Source organism: Lupinus angustifolius, chromosome LG16 (assembly GCF_001865875.1).
Source record: "Lupinus angustifolius cultivar Tanjil chromosome LG16, LupAngTanjil_v1.0, whole genome shotgun sequence".
NCBI classification, from domain to species: domain Eukaryota; kingdom Viridiplantae; phylum Streptophyta; class Magnoliopsida; order Fabales; family Fabaceae; genus Lupinus; species Lupinus angustifolius.
Genome location: NC_032024.1, coordinates 11,151,953 through 11,161,276, shown reverse-complemented (window position 1 = coordinate 11,161,276; position 9,324 = coordinate 11,151,953).

Genomic DNA, 9,324 nt, shown 5'->3' with positions numbered 1-9,324 from the left:
TCTTTTATATTATATCTGACAATATAAGATCTTGCTCATACGTATCCCCGTAATAAATATTACGGAATCAAGAGTGTGTAGTTCTTTGGTAAAAAATGTTTGTTGGTTTATTTTACTTTGATTTTTTCAAAGAATTGATGCTTAATCCTAACATGTTATTCATACTTAAATGAGTGAAGTACAACCCTAATGTCTAATATTGCATCTCATATTAAGGATAGAAAAGCTTAATTAATAATCTCATTTTTAACATTTAAGGTTTTTTAGATTTATTATAAGATGTGAGTTTATGACTATTTATTTATTAATTTATCCATCATTCTTAAGAAAATGAAGTGTACTCTTACATTGACACTGTATCATGTCTTAAAATTGTGGTATATATGACTTATTATTATATTTCATTGCTTTTTTATTGTTTTTTTAAATATTCCTTTTTATTTTGAAGTAGTCAATTATTTATTTAAAATAAGAAAAGTAGTCAATTATTTATTTAAAATAAGGTAATAATGGAGGATCATTTAATTTTATACATTTATTTATTATTTAAAAAAGTTCGTATTAGTGTTTTTATTTTATTATTAGATTTATTATATTATCATTATTAAAACTATTAAGATTACTAATATAAAAAGGAAAAGAAAGAATGCTAGAATCCAAGGAAGGACTGTCACATGGCAAGGCCGCAAGCGAGCTGAAGCATGAAAACTTTTTTATAGTTCTGTGTATTGAGTTAGTAAGGAATCACTTTTTTGCAAAGCATGAAAACTGTTTTTTAAAGAGTAACCACTAGTATAATTGATTAACATATTGATTATAATCGATTAACAGAACTATCCTTAATCGATTGACCCTGTTCATAATCGATTAACTACAACAACTTTGTATTATGCCAAATATCAGAAAAGTGGGGTTAGTGATCCGCTACACCTATTCACCTCCTTCTAGGTGTAATCTTACCTCAGTGGTACCCAACAAGTGGTATCAGAGCTAGTACGATGGTGTTAGCTTGGCCACTAAATTCATTGATCCAAGGAATTAATCACTATGGGTTCCACTAACCCTTTCGGCGGTGACGGCGTATCCATCAATCACCCTCTGATCTTCAGTGATGAGGGGTACGCCTACTGAAATGTGCACATGCGAATCTTTATAGAGGCTATAGACACAAATATTTGGGACTCTGTTGTCTACATGCCTTTCACTCCACTTCACTTAGTGGATGGTGAACCCAAAGAAAAACCATAAGGATTGTGGGCTGATGAAGAAAGACATAAAGTCCAACGCAATCTCAAGGCAAAGAACATTATAACCTCTGCCTTATCATACGATGAATTCTTTCGGGGTGTCATAGTGCCTAAATGCAAAAGAAATATGGGATACTTTGCAAGTAACCCATGAAGGCACAAGTGAGGTTAAGCGCGCAAGATTGAATGCATTAACACATGAATATGACCTGTTTCGTATGTTTCCAAATGAATCAATTAATGAAATGCAGAAACAAGAGTTTTGCTATTGGTGAACTTACTAACAAAGTGTTGCATTGTCTTGATTGGAAATGGCAGTCCAAGGTAACTACAATTATGGAGTCGAAAGACTTCGACACAATGCCACTAGCAACTCTCTTGGAAAACTCCAGGAACACGAAATGGAGTTAAGACGCTTAACAATACATGAAGATTCAGACCGAAAGAAAAAGGGGATCTCTTTGAAAGCTATATCCTCATAATCACAGGAAGAGAGAGACAATGATGATTCAGGGTCTGAACTAAATGATGAAACCTTAACCCTCATGGTTAGAAAGTTTGGCAAGTTTCTCAAGAAGAAATGAGGGTTTAAACACTTTCAAAAGAAAGAGACAACTGATTCAACCAGATGTGGCAAAGCTCCCAAAGATCGCCTCATTTTCCATGAGTGTGGCAAGCTGGGCCATATGGAATACCAATGCCCGAGGCGCCTCAAGAAGGTTGAACATGATAAAAGCCTCCCCCGTAACTTTAAATCCAAGAAGGCATACATAGTATGAGATGTTTTGGATGACGAGACAACAATTATCCAATGAAGATGAGACAACCAAGTTGTGCTTAATGGCAAACACTAAAGAAATTGGCAGCACAAGTGATCCGGATGACACAAGTGAGGTACATTTTTTGATTCTTGTTCGTGTTCCGATGAGTATCATACTTATGATGAATTATATAGTGCATTTGTTGAGTTGCATGAGGAACTTAAGAAACTAGTGAAAGTAAATGTAGATAGAGAACGAGTCATCATGTTACATGAAATTAAGATAACCACAATGCAAGAGGAGTTAAATGAATTGAAACTGGAAAATGAAACTCTAGATCTTATTTAATCTTCCGCCTTATGTAGTTGCGCCAATAAATTCATTGAACCCCCTATATGTGATCAATGCGATATATTAAATGCTGAAATTTTTGATTTAAAGGATAAATTGGCTAAGTTCACATATAGTAGTTATAACCTGAACAACCTACTTGCTACATCTAGAAATGTAGGTAATCAGAGAGGCCTTGGCTATAAATCAAAGAAAAATATAAGACCATATAGGAGGCAAGTAGACTACATGCATAATAGGAATAATCATAAATTTTCTACTTGTTTTTATTGTGGTAAACATGGTCATACATCTATATCATGCTACATTAGGAAATATGGCATACCTAGTGGTGGATATGTATGGATACAAAAAGGGCAAGAGTCTTTGATTACTAACAAGAAAGGACCCAATATAACTTGGGTACCTAAACAATGCAAGTAAAATTGTTTTGCAGGTATGCCTTCGGACTCAGGGACAACACTGGTACATGGAAATTGGATGTTCGAGACATATGACAGGTGATAGATCAAAGTTCTCGGATCTCTCACCAAATGGTAAAGGTTATGTCACTTATGGAGATAACAATAGAGGGAAGATACTAGGCGTTGGAAGAACTGGAAATGCTTCACAAGCCGTAATAGAAAACGTGCTATATGTCGAAGGACTAGAGCACAACCTACTAAGCATTAGCCAGCTGTGCGACAAAGGTAATAAGGTATCTTTTGATTCAAACTGTTGCATCATTCATGATAGGGTAAATAATAAGGTTAAGTTTATAGGGCAGCGAATAAATAACATTTATATGATCGATTTGGATGATGTCACCATTATGTTTTCTAAACGTTTTATCGCTGAAGAGAGTGACATTTGGATGTGGCATAGACGAGTAGCACACATTCATTTGAAACATATATCTAAGTTGTAATCACATGAGTTAGTAGTAGGATTACCAAAGATGGATTTTAAATCAAAAGACTCTTGCAACACTTGTCAAAAGTGTAAACAAGTGAAGAGTTCATTTTCAACTAAGAATGTGATATCCACAACAAATCCTTTGGAATTACTCCTTATGGATTTGTTAGGACCATCACAAATTATGAGCTTTGGTGGTAGCAACTATGCGTTAGTAACTGTTGATGACTACTCTAGATTTACGTGGACTTTGTTTCTCGCTCTAAAAAGCGATGCTTTCAAATCTTTTAGAAATCTGGCCAAACAACTTCAAAACCAATTTGATCATAAGATAGTGTATATTTACAGGGATTATGGTGGAGAATTTGAAAACCATATATTTGATAAGTTTTGCGAAAAGCATGGGATCCTACATATGTATGCGGCTCCTCGAACCCCTCAACAAAATGGAGTTGTTGAGATGAAAAATTGAGTACTAGAGGAGCTACATAGGACAATGCTAAATGAAAGTAAGGTGCCTAAGTATTTTTTGGTTGATGCGGTGCATACTGCTTGCTATGTAATTAATCGAGTACTACTTAGGCCTACACTCTTAAAAATGCCATATGAATTGCTAGAAGGCCGAAAACCAAATATTTCACACTTGCATGCTTTTCGATGTAAATGCTTTATATTGAATAATGGTAAAAGATTACTACGTAAATTTGATTCGAAAGCTGACGAGGGAATATTTTTGGGGTACTCTATTAATAGTAAAGCATATCAAGTCTTTAATAAATATACTATGCATGTTGAAGAGTCCGTCCATGTAAAATTTGATGAATCTTCTCCGAAAGAGAAGAGGAAGGTTGTGTGTGATGATGTTTTAGGTGCACTAGAAAGTGCATACACAAAGAACATGTATATTGAGAATGAGTATCAAGATTATCAAGAGAAAAATGAAGATCATCAAGAAATGCCTTTGGTGTGGAAGACAAAGAAATATCATCCACTCGACAAGGTTATAGGTGATATCTTAACGGAAGTGGTAACCCGAAATTCACTACGAAAGTTTTATAAGTTTGTAGCATTTGTGTCTCAAGTCGAAACTAAGACCATAGACGAGGCCTTAGAGGATGAATACTAGGGTATAACTATGCAAGAAGAGCTAAACCAGTTTGAGCGTAATAACGTATGAGACTTGGTCCCTAATCCTAAATATCATCCCGTAATAGGCACAAAATGGGTCTTTAAAAATAAATTGGACGAATCTGGTTTAATTATACGTAATAAGGCACGCCTTGTTTCAAAACGGTATAATCAAGAAGAGGGCATCGACTATGATGAAACCTACGCCCCTGTTGTGAGGCTGGAGGCTATTCGAATGTTACTAGCCTTTGCATCGATTATGAACTTCAAACTCTTTCAAATGGATGTAAAGAGTGCATTCTTGAATGGATATATTCAAGAAGAAGTGTATGTGAATCAACTGCCTGGTTTTGAAAATCATAAATTCCCTAATCATGTTTATAAACTTAAAAAGGCTTTATATGGTTTAAAACAAGCTCCTAGAGCTTGGTATGATAGATTGATTAGTTTCTTATTAGAAAAGGGATTTGAAAGGGGCAAGGTTGATACAACTCTTTTTACATAAAAGTCAGAAAATAATGTGTTACTAGTACAAATTTATGTAGATGATATAATATTTGGTGCTACTAACGATTTGTTGTGTACAAAATTTTCTGAACATATGAAAGGGGAGTTTGAAATGTCGATGGTGGGCGATTTGACATTCTTTCTAGGCCTACAAATCAAACAAATGAGCAGTGGGATATTCATTCACCAAAAAAGTATTGCAAAGAACTTTTGCAAAGATTCAATATGGATAAATGTAAAGAAGTGACAACTCCTATTGCATCATCGTGCTATCTCGATAAAGACGAAAAAGGTAAAGAAATTGAGGTAACAAAAATCGTGATATAATTGGTTCTTTATTGTATCAAACTGGTAGCCGCCCCAATATAATGTTTAATGTATGTATGTGTGCAAGATATCAAGCCTCACCGAAGGAATCATATTTTAGTGCTGTAAAACATGTTATGAAATATCTTAAAGGAACAATATCTATGGGTTTATGGTATTCTAGGGATGCACCTTTATCCCTAATAGGATATTCCGATTCTGACTTTGTGGGATGCAAGTTAGACCGGAAGAGTATAGCGGGACTTGCCACATGTCGGCAACTCACTAGTATCATGGCATAGTAAGAAGCAAGTTTGTCTTGCTTTGTCTTCTGCCGAAGCAGAATATATTGCCGTAGGCGTGTGTTGCGCTTAGATTCTATGGATGAAGCAACAACTATCAGAATTTGGCTTAAAACTAGTTAAAATTCCTATAAAATGTGATAAAACTAGTGCCATAAATCTATTGAAAACCCCAATTCTGCATTCTAGAACTAAGCATATAGAGATTCGACATCACTTTTGAAGAGATCATGTACAAAAAGGTGACTGCATACTTGAATTGGTTGAAACCTCGAAGCAATTAGCATATATTTTCACCAAGCCCCTTCCACGAGATACATTCTTTGTCTTACGCAAAGAACTTGGCATACTTGATGAAAAATATCTAAACTAAATTGCCTGGAGTTATTATGTGCCTTTGCTTGATATTTGTTATATGCTTATGAACGATACCTGTTATGAATGCATGTTTGCTTGTTTAGATTATCTTCATGAATGTTTTAGGCTCTCTTAGTGTGTCAAAATCCTTTAGGTTTATGTCTTAGCAATAAAACTCCACTCATACTCTAGATATATATAAACTACACTAAAATCTATGATAAGTGCTATCAATAATCGATTTTTCTGTGCCGTAATCGATTAATTTGAGTTACAGAAGCCAAAATAAATTTTCATCTCGCAAAGTGATCGATTAACACAAATTTTAATCGATTACCTGGGCTCAATTTTTTGAAAATTTGAAAATTATCTTTTGATTAATCGATTAACGCCTAAACTCAATTGATTACATGGGCTCCAAAATTTCAATTTTGAAAATCATTATGTTGGTTAATAGATTAAGATACTGCAGATAATTGATTAACGATAGTGCTATATCAGATTAAAGTGACGTTTCTGGGTCATTTCTCACTTAGAACCCTAATCCTCTTTGCTTCCCCCCTTTTGGATCTTTTCCCAAAATTGAGTGTTCCTCAAGAGTTCATTAGAAAATTCGGTTCCTACCTTATAGTTCCATCTCTCTAAAACCTTAAATCTCTAACCAATCTGTATTTCACGGTTTTCCCCTCTTTAGAAACCCTAAACCTCAAATTCGATAAATAGATTATCAAATCGACTAAATCACTATTAGACCTGTAAGATGAGTGAACCTAGGAGCATGAGAGTGAAGCACACTGCAAAACATGCTAAATGCGGAGAAAAAGGCTCTTCCTCGACTCAAGGAGGACGAAAGAGTCGCGAAGACCCTTACTACTGTCCCATTCTTCAAGAGGCTAGATTGATTAAGTTTGAAGGCTAAGCAAACCTACATTCTGTATGCGGATGTAGAATGGCATGATGCTCGAGGCTTTCAATTCCCGCATGGGTTGGAGACCCAAGGTGTTAACAAATTTGTGGAATTGAAAGGTAAGATGTATCCTTCACTCATTAGAGAATTCAATAGAAATTTTAGGTATAAGGATGAGGTGTATTCAACAATGGTAATGGGGAAGATGATTGTTATGGATGAAGAGTTATTTTTGGATTTTGGAGGTCTTGAATGTGATGGACCTATGCTAGGTGATTGTAGCAATGAGTCGTGGGACTCATTCGTTGCTATTCAAATCTACAAATCCTGTTTGAGAGGACCTCAACTATTTATGCAAGGGGAATTGACCAAGACTAGGTCATTGTATGTGGAAAACTGTCTCTTACACTATTTGATTACATACATATTGGTTCTGAGAAATACTAACCATGCTCAACCCACCATCAACGATCTGAAACTGATGTTAGCCATTCGGTTAATTGGCCTTTGGAGATTCTAAAAGTTATGCCTGGCATAGCTTCATCTTCATCAAGATTGCTCGCCTATGAGATATTCATCTCTCGTATCATTGATTATTACGAGATTGACACCACTTATGTGGACACTATCATGACTAACTCCTGAGAGCATCTTGTTGGTGATATCCTGATTCATAAAATGGGCATCTATAATCGATTATTTAGTAATAAAAACAGATTATGGCATAATTGATTGCGAGATTTATCTAGTTGTGTAAATTCAACATGAAATCCATAGGATGATCAAAGATAATGATGTAGCAATATTCAGAATATATCAATCATTCAACATAAGATATGCACATTAGATAACATCAAAGGATAACGCAATAATTTGCAAACCTAATCCAAATTAACATCAAAGTTTTACAACATATAAAAGTAAGTGCAATAAACGAGTACAAATTGTTCAAAATAGAAAGTATAGCAAAATACAACCATAACATAAGCAACACCAAAATTCCATCACCAAAACATAATAACGACACACCCTAGACACACACTAGACATTCCTATCTAGGCTAATCTTGTATAGGTGGTGATGGAGATGAGCCACAGGTAGCACACACTAAGAAAATGATACGTTCTAGGTCATCGGAAAGCCTCTGTTGCTGCTGCTGAAATTCAACGACCATGGAATCCCTCATACTCTGAAAATGTTCATCTATACGTGCATTGAGGCGCTGTTCCATCGCATCCAAGTGAGCAAGCCCAAACGATGGTTCTTGAGGCTAAACAAATGCCTCGGCAGGTGGTTTCTCTGGAATGGACTCACTGGGATTTGTAGCATTACCTTCAGGTGGTATAACCTCATTCACTCTAGCAATATGGTCTTCTGGATATTTCCATTCGTTACCAAATTTATAGATCCTCGAGCACAATCTTCTCTTTCCCTATCTCTTTAAGATTCAGTCTTTACCGCTTTCTGTGTTGAAATTGCCTTCTGTGATTAAGTGTTAATTGTTGTTAATCTGTTGATAATCACAAATCAATATTGAGTTAGTAAAGATCAAGATTCATCACTGTTTTCCAAAGCAAGAAAACTACTTTTCAAAAGAATAACAAACAGTATAATCGATTAACATGCTGATTGTAATCGATTAATTGAACTGTCCTTAATTGATTAACACAGTTGATAATCGACTAACTGCAATAGCTTTGTATTCTGCGAAAATATCAGAAAAGAGGGATTAGTGATCCACTATACCTATTCACCCCCCACTTGGTGTAATCTTACCTCACTGACAGCCAACAAGTGGTATCAGAGCCATAATAATCGACCTACGAAGTTGTGATGAATACAAGATCTTACATGTAAGGTTGAAGACATGGACATCTCAACAAACAACATACCAAGAACTCAAGTTCATTGTCATAGAATCTAGAATTGCTTTTTAAGTTCTAGAGTCCTAAGATGATTGCCTAGTATTGTGTCTTAGGGTAGGTAAACCCAAGATGGAAGTGTCTCACAAAGAGTCTAAAATAAAAATCACATAAAATGAGGCATAACATCAACATATAAATATATGATAATTAACACCCATGCATTTGCATTTAGTATACATGATTTTATGCATAAAGGTTTAATCATTTCTATAATCATGATTGCATGATCATTCATCATATAAGGTGTTTACAATTTAAAATTGAAAAACCATTTTTAACAATTTTAATTGATTAACTCAGTTTGTAATCGATTAAGTCCTGATTAAATCCTTAATGGTTAAGGAAAGTCATAATCGATTAAATGGAGTAACAATAGCTAACCTCGCAGGATCTATTTCTTAATCGATTAACTAATCTTTTAATCGATTAAGCCATAACTGAAAATCTTTTTTAAAAATCACGTTAATCGATTAACATGACAATTTAATTGATTAATATATGCTGTGTCAGTTATGAGCTAATTCTGTTATTTTGCAACAAAATCAAAATCAGTTTTAAAGCAATGCTTTTCACACTTTCATAGAGTTATCCTTTAAGATCATTATGAGATCGATACATTAGTGAGAAAAAATAAAAACA